Genomic DNA, 13,946 nt, shown 5'->3' on the forward strand with positions numbered 1-13,946 from the left:
AAGTCCGGATAGGAACTCAAAATGGCTGGTTCCTCAGGGCAGAGCTGATGTAAAAACTATGGTGGGCTGCTGCTTAGTAGCTTGCTTTACAAGGCTTGCTCAGCCTGCTTTCTTATAGAACCCAGGACCAACAGCCTAGGGATGATACCACCCATTGTGGACTCAGTCCTCCCCATTGATCACTAATTGAGAAAACGCCTTAGAGCTGGATCTCATGGATCATTTCCTCAACTGAGAGGCTCCTTCCTCTGATGACTAGCTTGTGTTGACTCAAAAACCAGCCAGTACAGCTGAAAGGTGAGGGGTGAGGCCTAAGGGCTAACTTTCCATCTAAACGAGGCCACTGCTGGTATCTCAACTTGTGACCTTTGTGGACCTCCCCACTCACTCCAGGTACCTCTGATGATGGTCCTTATCTGGAACTGTCCATGCATCATGACAGGACCAGGGCTCTGATCATTCAGTCCTTCCCAGGACATCTTTCCCAAAGCTACTCCCTAGAGGCTGTGATGCCCTAAACAGGATAAGCTGAGCTTTGCCCTCCCTGAATCTAAGGACCTGATGGCCTGACAGGCCTATTTTGTATTGGCCTTGTATGTGGTTTGTGTTGCAGTGGCTGCACCTCACCTGAAGAGGAAGGCAAGAGTTTTGGTAGGCTTTGGCTTGTGGACCCCAAGGTCCCCCAAACTGGTGGTTTCACTGTATATGTGGACTTGAGGGGGCTCTACCTGATGCCATGTTCTGGCATGGCAGTTGGGAGAGGCAGGAACAAAGGGTTAGGACTTTCGAAGTCATTCATAGCCTAGGAGGTGACTCAGGACTGCATGGGTATATGTGTCTCTAGGGCCCACATGGACAAAGAAAGGCAAGCCCATCAGATATGGAAGAATGCCTGGCAGCCAGTCTGATGTGGAATTTTCCCCATTCCAGGGTTGCCTAGAAATGTCGGGGGCAGTGGGACTCTGACTTGGCCCATGATCCACTGGATGGCCAGCTGGTTCTGCGCTGCCTACAGCTGGGGCTAATTCCAGACTAGATCCCATCCTTGATTTTCCTTTAGGATGAAGGACAGCCTAAACCCAGACAGGCACCTACTTCCTACTTGCCCAGACCTCTTGAGGAGGTATCCATCCTCAAGAGAAAAGCTAGCTGAGCCGTTTAAGTGACCCTGAGTCGGTTCAAGGATCCAGGCACTTCACCTGTTTCCTCGGTTACCACAAATGTGTTCCTGGCTCATCAGAGGGAGCTAGGAAGACTTATGTTCCACTGGATCCTGAGGACCTCCAGTGCTGTCCATAAAAGGCAGGCAACTAGTCCTGCCCTCTTTCTCCGGAGCCCAGGCTCCCCTCCCCAACACTACCACCAAGCCCCAGGCACCCTCTATTCCCCTTCTGGGCTGGCAGCAGGACAATGGACCCCTTGGCCCATTGGAGACAAACAGGCCTTGTTGGGCCGGAGGCGGGGGCGCGATATTGCGCCCCAGAGAACTGAATACAGCTTCTGTGCCTCTTGGGCAGGCGCGCAGTGGACAGGACGGGGGAGGGGGCAGTGGCGCCCATTGGCCCTGGCGTCAGGGGCCGGCCCAGGCTGCTGGGCTCACCTGGCGAGTGTGTTGAGAGCGGGTGCGGCAGCCGCTGCGGCGGCGGGGCGGAGGCATGGACCAGGCCTGCCAGCGCGCCGGGTCCCAGCGAGTGCGCCCCGCCGCCCAGTGAGCGCCACGGCGGCGGCGGGGCCCTGGGCCGACCCCTGCTACCCGGAGCCCAAGGAAAACAGGGCCAAGGTATGTCGGGAGGTCTTGCACTCACAGCTGGCTGTGCCCTGCCTCAGCCTACTTCCTGAACATCCAGCCTACACTACCCCAGTAGCCAAACTGGGATCTATCGATAGTGCTTGCCCAGCAAGGGGGATAGAAATGCTGCAGAGCTGCTTCACCGACACTGTGCCCTGCAGGCTCTGGCTGGTTGCTTGCCATACTCTGGGTCTCCCTCCTCCCGGGACCCTGGAGTCCCTGAAAATGGGGTGGGTGGGGCTTGAGAAGGCTAGCTGTTGCGCTCTGCTGAAAACTGAGTTCGTTAATAATTAATCCTTTTGGACTTTGTGGCCTGGACTTAGTGAAGAAGGCAGGAATCTCCCCGCTCCTTACCTGCTATCCCAGAAGGGGCTGTCACAGTAGAAACTGGGGTCTTGGGCAGTGACAGACTCTTGTGCTTGGGGAAGGCCTCTCGGATGTGTGTCCCTGAGGAAGTGAGGCCACGAAGGAGGGACTTCTCTAGTTAGGATAGGAAAGATACTATATGCAACTGCACAATTCCGGAGCCATGGGCCAGTGGTCCATAAAGGTAACTCAGGTTGGTCTGCTCTCTTAGTGAGAGGCCAGCACAGAGCATGAGCCTTCTTTTCTCAGCGGAGCCCCCCTCCTTCCTGAGCTATCTGTGGTGATAGGCACACATCTGGCTGCAGGAACTGACACCTGACACCCGAGGTTACTGGGGTAATAGTGAGGATGCCATGGAAATCTTCTGGAGGCAGAGCCAATCAGAAGAAATCAATCTCTTCCTCTTTGGAGGGGGTGACCTCTTTTGAGGGACAGAGGCAGCACAGGCACCCCTAGCTGATCTGCACTGGGCCTACAGGCATCGTTGCTACTTATCTAGAGGGAAGACACTGAGGCTCATGGAGTCAGTGACTTGCTGAAGGTCACACTGTTCAGAAGTGGCTGAGTTCACTGAAAATCACGGTTGGGTTTTTGGTTTTTGTTTTGTTTTGTTTTGTTTTGTTTTTTGGTCCCTATCTCAGGATCCCAGCCCCACCCAGAACTACTCTTGTCCAAACTGTAGAAGAGATGCCTTCCTTGGCATCTCTTTTGCTTCCTGGGTTCTGTGCTGAATTCTCATACGAGATGAATCTGTCACTCACAGTACCTGCCACTGGGCTCCAAAAAAAGAGTAACTGAGCCTGTGCAGGAGAGCAGTGACTCACTTGAGAATGGCCACAAATAGTGGGACTCCAGGCCCTCTGTGGCTTGTGACAAGCTTCTTGCTTTGATTTGATTCCATGAAGTATGAATGACTCTACAGAGGACGCAGCAGGATAGAGCAGAAGTACCCCCAAAGGTTACCAGATTGAAAGCCTCTGGAATCATCAGGTGAGAGCTCTCTCCAGGGCAGGGAAATTAGGCCCACAGTTATACACTTTCTGTGACACTCCCTGTCTGCCTCAAGTTTTGCTGGGTGTTTAATGTGAGTGTCAAGGCAAGTTGGGTATAAAACATGAGAAACATAGATCATTGAAAGGGCGAGGTGGCAAGTCTATTAATTATCGTAACCATATCCACTGGACAGAACAGGCACACCTCTGCACACCTCTCACTTTTGGATCTTCCCAAAGAGTCTGAGAGAGCATAGCCATGTCTTTAAGTGTTAGGATAGAAACAGTTTCTTGCCAGAGATTGCTGTTTCAGAACTCGGGAGCAGGATTGCATTAAGGGCATCCTGAGTCTGGGAGTGGACAGTGGGGGTGCTTATCCAGGGCATTGTGTGTGGCATCTGCAGTGCCTCCATAAAACTTTTCTACCATGCCACATGTTAACACAATCAAGTACATCTTCAGACTGTGACTAGTATATAGAATCAATATTACTGACCCCTCCCTAGGGAAATAGATAGATAGATAGATAGATAGATAGATAGATAGATAGACAGGAGAGGATTAATGGAGTGGTTTGGTTTTTTGTTGACATCTGTGATTTACCACTTCTCACTAGAGCTGCTTTGTGTACTTGGATCTGCTACCAGGAAGGCTAGTAGTTTTTGCATGAGCAGGGTAGTGTCTCAGACAGAGCTGTGAATGTGCTTCAAGTTCTAGCTTTGCCACAGTTACTGGGTCCATTTCTCCACCTGTTACTTAGGGCTAGCATATAATACTGATAGATTCTGTTGAGTGCCAAGTGCATGTACGTGTGTGTGTGTGTTGCGATTATGTGATTGCCCTTTGAAACCACAGGTTGCTAGGCATTGTGACTCATGCTTATATTTCTAACATTTGAGAATCTGAGCAGGAGGATCGCCAGTTTGAAGTCAGTCAGGAGCATAGTGAGCTGATCTACACAAGGAGCGTGTACACACACACAAACACACACACACACACACACACGAAGAAAGGAAAAGAAGAAAGAGGAGGACACCTGAGAGAACAGAAGAGAGAAGGAAGGTACAGGTGACACTGTAACATTAAGAACTTGCCGGGAGTCTCCCTGCCTGGAGAGGGTAGTGGCGGGGGCACAGAGTAGGACTCTGGTGTGGCTTTAAAGTCTGAAGGTCTCCGGACGTTCTAGCTCTCTAACTATACTGAAATGCTGATGATAACGTCTAAAAAAAAATCCTAAAAACTTTCTTTCTCTTTCTGAGAGTAAAAGGCTGCTGGCTTAGGCGGTTAATACCTGTAGCCTAAGAGCTAGGATTAAACAATGTGGTTTTTGTTCTATCTCAGCAGACACTGCGCGGGTCTAACTTTCAGCCTGCTAGTTGAAAGTCGCAGGAAGAAAAGGGGACACTTAGAAAAGTGATTATAGCATTTATTATTAAGTTGTAAAAAGGTTCCCATGAAAGCTATCTAAGGTGATAAGCGGAAAGATCCTAAGTGGGGAAAGGCAAACAACCCTTCTCTCTCTTCTCTCATCTCTTTGTCCTCAGTACTTACACATCTTTCAGAATACATGATCACATGTTAAAGAGTTCATCACAAGTTCACACAAAAAATCAAGTCATAAATTGAAATAGAAGTTTACAATAAAGCATGTTTACATGGATATCCATTAGGAGTAATTATCTGGCTAAACATCCATCACCTGTCTCAGCGCCACAGGTTTACTGAAGGGTTAAAACCGTAACTAAGTTATTAGTGAAGTTTTATGTAGATAAATCCAGTCAATATTTTACTTTCTCTCCTAGCATCTATAATAAATTGATAATTCCCTTTATATGACCTTTGGAATGTGCTCTGAGTAGGAGAAAGTCTGATTACTATCTAAGAGGCAATTAACTGGTGACATTTGGGAGACTGGCAGAGTTCTCATTGCAGTTTTGACTATCAGAAAAGGACCTAATAGCAGTCTCACTATTAAAGAGCTTAAAAATCACTGATACAATTTTAGAAATTCTTATAGGATCATCATTAAGACTTAAGACGTTATCTATTTGTCTATATAGCATCACTACAAGACAGTACATCTTCATAGATCTGCAGAGATCTGCTCCAAAGGGGTAGGCTAATACCTAGCTATTGTTATATATGTTTAATAATAACAGGAAAAGCATATTAATAGCAGGAATCTTTCCTAAAATGAATTATCTTACAACCTTGCCTTTAATAAGAGTGAATCTGTCACAGATTATATAATAATCCAAAGCAGACCATCTCAGGAAGATCACCTGCTAGTATTGAGCTTGTTCCTGACAAGAACTGCCTTCCAAATTATGAGAGCCAAGCCTAGAACCATTGGCATCATAGCTTCAGCCATGGGAGAGTGAGGGTGACAAGATGGAGGAGTCCTGTGAGCCGACAAGTTAGGGTCCAGATAAATGCCACTGATAGGCAACGCTCCCCATTTCTGCTCTAGTACCCTACTCCAGAGAGCCTCAAAAGTGAAGAAATGTCTGAACCCTTGAGAGTCACTCCCAGAAGGAGGTCCCCTGTGTGCCCCACACTTCCCAACTCTATTCTGCCATTGGCTATGCTTCCATTGTGGACACTAAGGTTTGGAAAGAGCAGTATGCCTGCCTCAGAAACATGAGGTGTGCCCCAAGTGTGTGTGTGTATGTGTGTGTACACACGTGCATTCGTGCATATGTACATGTGTGTATTCGTGCACACATTCTCTCACAGGTCAGAAGGCAAGTCCCAGGAATTGGCTTTCTTCCCACCATGTGGGTTCTGGAGATCAAACTCGGGTTATCAGGCTTGGTGCAAACACCTTTGCCTGCTGAGACATTTTGCTGGCCCATTATTTATAAGGTTTTACTATTTCCCAAAGTAATACGGATTCTGGTAAAATGTGAATGTGTATATATTTACACTATGTGTAAGTAATCAAATTGTGTCGTTGATGGTAAGTGACCCCATTCCCTGGGGAAGTATACTTTTTATTCGGTACCATCTCAGGCCCTTTAATCTAAGTACAGATGTACAGTTTTGCTCTTATGAATACATTCATTCTTTACAGTGTGTAACAAGGCAGCTCTTTTAACATCTGGTCCTCAGTTTCCTTGTCTGTGAAATGAACATAAAAGATCTATTCTAGTTTGCTTTCTGCCTAGGGATGATACTGCCTGCAGTGGGCTGAGCCTTCTTACATGATAAAAATTCCCCACAGATATTTGGTTATCAGCTTGACATACAGCATTGGCTTCCCTGCACCATAGCTTCTGTGTGCTAACCCTGGGAAATTTGTCTCAATGATGCTGGTCTCTTCTTAATCATGCCTGATTTCTCAGCCCTGGTTAACAAGAATTGTCCCACTAAAGCAAAGCTTCCACAGATTTGGGTTTTTTTTAACTTTTTTTTTAAAAAAGATTTGTTTATTTTATGTATGTGAGTACACTGTTGCTCTTTTCAGACACAAAAGAAGAGGATATCAAATCCCATTATAGATGGTTGTGAACCACCATGTGGTAGCTAGGAATTGAATCAGATCTTCTAAAAGAGCAGCCAGTGCTCTTAACTAAAAGCCATCTCTCCAGCCCTTCCACAAATTCTTAATCTAAAATATCACACAAACAGCCCTGAGGGAATTTCACTGGCCATGTCTCCACTGTCTAAATTTCTCTTAGCATTATCTTATGTTCCAACTTCTCACAGACCAGATAGACCATCAACTCTGAGCACTCTGTGGTTCTTCCCACTCAAAGTTCCAAATACACACTTCTCAAAACAAAAACAAAAAACCCCAACAAGGCCTACAGTCAGGGCTGTCATAGATATACCCATGTTTTCTGGTACCTGTTTCTGTTCTAGTTAGGTTTTTGTTGCTTTTAAGAAAAACAGCGGCCAAAAAAAGCGACATGAAAGAGAAAGGGTTTATTTTAGCTTCTAAGCTACAGTTCGTCGTTGGGAATGCTAAGACGGGGTTTAAAGCAGAAAATACTGTCTAATGCCTTATTCCCTAGATCATGTTAGGCAACCTTTCCAGGCCTACTCATCTGGAGATTGTATTCCACTGCCAACTAGATACTGGTGTATCGATTGGCAATCAAGAAAATGCCTGCATAGACAGGTAGAGGCATAAGTCACATTCTTGCTGTCTGATTCACACCATAAAGCTGCCTTCAAACTAAGTCAGTCCAGAAGGCAGAAAAGCCAATGCATATTAAGAAAAAAGTAAAACTGCCTCCCAGTCAGGGTGGTCCTCAAAAAGCCGACATACCTGGATGTACACTTTAGGATTGGTTATTAGGAGAAAGAGTCTCAAAACTGGACCTTCAAGTGAGAGAACACTGGAGATGGAACAGAATAATACACCGCAAACAGCAAACAGAACCTTAAAGGGAAAGAGGACTTAGGGAGGAACTTTATTAAGATGTATAGCTTAGAAGGGTAAGACTGGGAGGAACAGACTGGTGGCAGAGGATGACCTTGACCGTCCCAGGTTTTACAATATTATTAGCTGTGATTTCCTGTGTCTTTAGAGCCTTCTGCTTGAGTCGTTATGAGAGTGTGGGCATCTAGGAAGGAATGGACACAACAACGTCCCTCTTATAAGGGACAAAGCCAACAGGAAACTGAGCTAAACCTAAGATTGCTGTGCTGGCTAAGCTTGAGTTTCAGGTTAGGAGCAGGGATCTGGGAGTTTCAGGCTAGGAGACTAGGTACTGTCTCGATCCAAGGCCCCCAGACACATCTCCAGCCAGCCCCAAACCTGCAAAATGGGTCTAAGTTATGCGTGTGACCCAATTATTTGCTTAGGCAGGCTGCTCTGCATGGCATGAACTCTTTGATGAAGGGGTTCATGTTCAGAGATGCTGTGCTTTCTTTGGACGCCTCAGTCTGTTAGCTATTACCTTGTATTGGCCAATAAAAGTCTGTGTCTGGTACGTCTTAGTATCTTTAGGTCTGAGCTACTGGCAGGTGTGTGTTTGGCCTGTGACTTTTTTGTGCCACACTCTAAATTTGTGGACCTTGGTTTCTTTTTTTTATGATGGGCCTGAGAGGGGAAATTGATCCACAGAGCAGCCAGAAAGTTTGAATAAGCTGCCCATATAGGTGTATCAGTTCACCTCTTTCCAGTTTCCCCCACAGCCTTTGCCTTCAAGCTTGCAATGCCTGTGCCCTTGGCCCAAGGGCACCTCAGACCTTTCTGATCTCTTGGGTAAATGAGCTACCTGGCTGTTGGGGGTCTAAAGAGGGGTGGGGATCACCCAGGGCTGTCCAGAGAGAGAACAGCAAGAAGACTATGGCACCTGGGCATTCCATTCATAATCCCTAGGGAGGGAGCTCATAAATATTCATATGCACCGGGGTGTGGGGGTGTGGAAGGAGCCAGCTAGCAGCTTGCTGGGTATCATTGGAACATTCTTGTCTCTGACTGCAGAGGCAGCCTGAGTGTTGGGAGAGGAAAGGGGCAGCCAGTCACAGCCCAAGGTGAGTGTGTCCCCTGTATCCAGCACGGAGAGGGTCTATGTGGTGCTAACACTCTCAGCCAGCTTTATCCTTGGCAAGTTTCACAGTGTATAGGCTGTAGTGGATGAATCCTGCTTTTCCTTTGGTCCTGCAGGGTCCTAGGTGACCTGGAGGATGTTGGGTTTGGCTTGCTCCCAATTATCAGGATGATATGTCTGGCTAGCACAAGAAACTAGGGATTAATGAGGGAAAGGAAAAGGGAGCCATCTATCCTAGTGCCCGGCTTGGTCACCATCATGATCAGAAGGAGGTACAGAACCTATTTTTTTTAGTCATGCCTTCTACTTCCCCTGAGCTGTGTGACCTTGAGGATATTGCTGCCTTCTCTGAGGTTTGGCGTCCCTGCTTCTCTGGAAACCTACTTCTCAATGCCATTCATTTTCTATCAGATTGTTTTGGGCTAGTGTGTACATAACAGAATGGGGCCAGGCTGGAAGTGGCATAGTAATTATCAGTCCAGCAAATGTCTGCCCTGTGCAAGTCCTGTGCCTGCGTGTTTCATCTAAACATCAAGCATCTGTGATGACAGAATTGGTATTATTTTAGAGGAGAAGTTACAACTCACAGTAGGAAACAGCCTTGCTTAGGGCATACAGCAAGCTGGAGTGTGTGTGTGAGTGTGTGTGTGTGTGTGTGTATGTGTGTGTGTGTGTGTGTGTATGTGTGTGTGTTGGCACTTAAATTTATATTTAACTAGTTATTACAGGGAAGAGGTGAGAGTGTGGAGGTCAGAGGACAACTTCTGGGACCTGGGGATTAAACTTAGGTTATCAGTTTTGGTAGCAAGCACCTTTCCTTTACTAGCTGAGCCGTCTTGCCTTTGTACTTAGTTTCCTGAAACAGGGTCTCTCTGTACAGCCCAGCCTGTCCTCAAGCTCACCCTCCTCCTGCTCTGCCTCCTGAGGTGTTGGGATTACAGGTGTGTACCACCATACCTGGCTTCAGATCTGGGCCTTAAGACCAGAACCCAGCCTGGGTTCTGGCTCTTTCTGGGTCTCCTGTGTGTTCTCTCATATGCATGTTCTTGTGTATGAGTGACTCTCAGACGTGACTTCTGTGTTTGGATCACTCATGGCAGGCATGGGAAGTTTATTTCTTTGTCTCTGTAAGACAAGGTCTTGATCTGCACCCCACTCTCTCTGGCCTCTAAGATCTCAGCTTCCTGAGTGCTTGGATCATAGGCATGCACCCTCATACCCGCTAAGGGATAGTGAATACGATAGCCATTATCAACCCCATCACCATCATCACCATCCTTAGTGCCGGGGACAGAACCTAGGGGTTCATGCATGCTAAACAAACTTTACCACAGAGTTACTCGGCTAAACCTTCATGGGACCTTTGACATACGTGTCATGCATAACCTTCAAAGTACACCTGTCTCACCCATAGGCTATCTTCCCTTGTGGCTATCACCCAGGAGGTAGCTGCCTGGCTAAGGATCTTATCTGTGCTCTTCCCCGTGTTACCCAGGCCATAGGTTGTCATTTACCAAACATTCACCAAGTGCCAGGCTCAAGAATCTCTGGGATGAATCAGCTGCAGCTATCAAAAGTGTATGTGGGGTGTACCTCTCCTGTGAGGCAGGGCTGAGCCACTGGTCAACAATGATGACAATGGCTAATTGTCACTGCTATTAATAATTAATACTCTGATCACCTGTCATTGGAACCACAGAGCTTTGGGGTTGTTCTCCCTCAAACCAGGCTCCTGGGTACTAGCCAGCCGGTTTTTAGCCTTAGTTTGCTCAGAGGCTCTTCCAGTGACTTCGCTACTTTGTGTCCAGCATCTGCAGGAGAAGAGAAATGCAGGAGACCAGGAGTTTTGTTACCAAATTCCTGGAGGTCAGACAGCAAGGGAGTGAGGAGCCTTGGATATCTCAAGAAGCTGGCCCAGAGGAACCGGCCACCAGGGCCCCTTCTATTTCTCATCCCTTCATATTAGCTGTCAGCTCTGCCCACCGAGGTCAGACAGCTCTATGTTCCTAGGACAGAGCCCAGGCTATGCATCGACATTTCACTCCTGCCCCTCCCTCCAACCCCCCCCCCCCCCCCCTCCGGCTTCAGATACCTTAGGCTTAAGCTGCTACATACAAAGTAAGAAGCACAAACACAGGCTCAAAATCCTGCCCTGCCCTTACTTCCTGAGCAAATCATGTCACCTGTTTGACCTCATTCTCCCCATCTACAAAACAGTGCGATGGTTTGACACAGTGGCATCCCCTGAGTGGAATCGCATAGTTGCTGTGGGAACCTTCTGCCCCAGGCCTGGCTTTTAGCAAAGACTCAAGTAGTCCCGTGGGGCTCAGTGCACACAGGGACCTAGTGAGGTTTTGAAAAACCCAAACAGTAGAATGAGTGAATCTGTGATGTTTCGCGGGTGGGGGAGCACATTGTCCTGGGTGAGGTCAGGAAGCCCCTGATTGGCAGCTTAGGATGCTGGTCTGCCCCCTACTGTCAGTCCTTCACTGTAGCCCTCCATCATTGAAGCTACTCGGAGTTCCGGAAAGTACTCTGGTGAGTGGAGCGCTGCAGGGTGGGCCCTCAGGCTTAGCAGAGTGCCAGCTACGGGAATCTTCATCCCTCTACCACTAGAAAAACTAGGACCTTATGCTTAGTGTCTGTTCCGGACCTGAGCCTTGCTCCATGAGCTGGCTTTCTGCTAGGCCCCACTCCCTAGCCTCAGCACAGAAGGCTGGCAGCTGGCCGGAACTCACCAGGCAGATTAGTGGGCAGCTCTTTTCAGTCCCTTACCACTGCTCCTTGCCCAGAATTCATGAGGGTTGTAGCCAACACCGAGCGATACCTGTGTGCCGACCACTCAGGAGGTTCCCCAGGGTCCAGCCAGACTTCTTTGCAGCTTCTCTCCAGTTTATAGATGAGAGACACTCCCAGGGGATTTCTGGCTTGTCTGAAGTCAGTGTCAAAGCTCAGCCCTGAGGGGTCCAGCTGTGCTTGGTGGCACATGCCTTTAATCCCAGCACTGGGGAGACAGAGGCAGGTAGATCTCAATGAGGTGAGGTAGCTTGGTTTACAGAGTGAGTTCCAGGACAGTCAGGAATACATAGTGAGGAAAGCAAGCAACTCTAAAGCAAGCAAGCAAGCAAGCAAGCAAGCAACCAACCAACCAACCAACCAACCAACCAATAAACCAGATACTGAGGTCCATACCTTTCCTTCCTGGTCCCTGTCCTGATTAGATTTTTTATGTTTTTTTGTTAGCTTGGTTTGGTTTTCATCCCCTAGGGCTATAGTCACATGCACTTTGTAAACTTTAAACTGTGAGCAGGTGCATAGCTCAGTGGAGAATTCTTGCCTGGAATGCTGGAAGCCCTAGGCAAATCCCAGCACTGCTTAGGAAAAAAAAAAAGAGGAGGGCACAAAACCCCAAACCTGATTTAGAGCCAATTCATTGTCCCCTTCCCTATTAAATAGTATATGTGAAATACACCTGTTGTGAAACCGACTAATTTAGAGAAATATTTCTTTCTGTACCCCTCCCCAGATAGGCTTAGAGGACTGGACTCTGGAAATGTAGAACACAGGTTGAGATCCTCAATCCAAAATCTGAAATTAAAGATGATCTAAAATCTGAAACTTTTTGAATATCAACATGATGCCACAAGTGGAAAATTCCACAGCTGACGTTGTGTGAAAAGTCATAGTCAAAACATTGATGTAATACAAATAGCATATAAAATTCTTTCTGGCAGTGTATTTTAGGTATATAATAAATGAATTTCATGTTTAGATTTTCTCTGTTACCAAGAGATTTCATGTGTTTGCACATGTTCATATGAGTATGAACATGTGTATATGTGCATATTTGCATGTGGAGTCCAAGGTCAACATGAGGTGTCTTCTTTGATTGCTTTCTGTTATTTTGATTTTTTAAGACAGGGTTTTTCTGTATAGCTCTGGCTGTCCTGGAACTCACTCTGTAGACTAGGCTGACCTTGGAATGAGAGATCCCCTGCCTCTGCCTCTGAGTCCTGGGATTAAAGGTGTGCGCCACCATGCCCAGCTTCACACATCTTACTTTTTGAGGCAGGGTCTCTTATTAAACCTGAAACTCACTCGACTAAGCTGGCCACTGCGCTCCGGGAGTCCACCCGCCTCTGCCTACCCAGAACTAGAATTACAAATGTACCCTCCAGCTAGCTTTTGTTTTTAATGTGGTGTTAGGAAAATTGAATTCATGTTTATGCTTGAGTAGCAATGATTTTTGCCAGCTATACATCTTCCCAGGCCCTCCAAGATATCTCTTTATGCAGATGAACATAACTCAAAATAGAAAGTGCCAAATCAGAACCATCTCTGGTTCTAAGCAGTTTTGGTGAAGCTCACTCATTCTTCACTGCCCTTCAGTAGACGTTTGCTTCTGTCCAGGCTTTCCTGTATGTTTACCTACACATATGGATTGGGAGGAGCGGTGCATAGCACTCTGGAATTTTCCAGGGTGTTTTTGGTTTTGAGAATTGTTGGGTTTTTTTGTTTGTTTGTTTTTGTTTTTGTTTTTGTTTTTGTTTTTTCGAGACAGGGTTTCTCTGTATAGCCCTGGCTGTCCTGGAACTCACTCTGTAGACCAGGCTGGCCTCGAACTCAGAAATCCGCCTGCCTCTGCCTCCCAAGTGCTGGGATTAAAGGCATGTGCCACCACTGCCTGGCTTTGTGGATTATTTTTGTCATTGTTTGGGTTTTTTGTTTTTGTTTCCATTTTGAGACAGGGTCTCACTATGTAGCCCTGGTTGCCCTAGAACTAGCTATGTAAACCAGGCTGATGACAAACTCTCAGAGATATTCCTTACTCTGCTTCGCAAGTGCTGGGATTAAAGGTGTGCATCATTTTGCCTGGTTAAGACTTATTTATTCTAAAGTGTGTGTGCATCTCTCTCTCTCTCTCTCTGTCTCTCTCTCTGTGTGTGTGTGTGTGTGTGTGTGTGTGTGTGTGTGTGTAAGCCCACAGAATATAGAAGAGACAATCATATTCTCTGGAAGCTGGAGTGGCAGGCAGCTGTGAGCACCTAACATGGGCGCTGGGAACCAAACTCCAGCCCAGCATGCACTCCTAACCACCACTGAGCCATCTCTTTAGCCTTCTATTGGTGCTAAGACTGGCCCAGTCTCTCAGATGCCAGGCTTTGCTCTTTTTTTTCTTTGTTTCCATTGCTGGGGACTTGAACCAGGGCCTCTAGCATGTATTTTCATGGTTGGCTGCCCTTCCTTCCTTCCTTCCTTCCTTCCTTCCTTCCTTCCTTCCTTCCTTCCTTCCTT

General features: G+C 47.0%; 1 protein-coding gene across 1 annotated transcript in view; it reads left to right on the plus strand.

Annotated features, from left to right (window-relative positions):
- The first annotated feature begins 1,580 nt into the window (after window positions 1–1,580).
- Gal3st1 (galactose-3-O-sulfotransferase 1) overlaps window positions 1,581–13,946 on the plus strand; it is a 16,294-nt gene continuing 3,928 nt past the window's right edge. Inside the window, exon 1 of the mRNA XM_028758257.1 lies at window positions 1,581–1,780. The gene's annotated coding sequence lies outside the window, so the exon portion shown is untranslated. The remainder of the gene's footprint in view (window positions 1,781–13,946) is intronic.

The sequence above is a fragment of the Grammomys surdaster genome, unplaced genomic scaffold (assembly GCF_004785775.1).
Source record: "Grammomys surdaster isolate TR1022 unplaced genomic scaffold, NIH_TR_1.0 126187, whole genome shotgun sequence".
NCBI classification, from domain to species: domain Eukaryota; kingdom Metazoa; phylum Chordata; class Mammalia; order Rodentia; family Muridae; genus Grammomys; species Grammomys surdaster.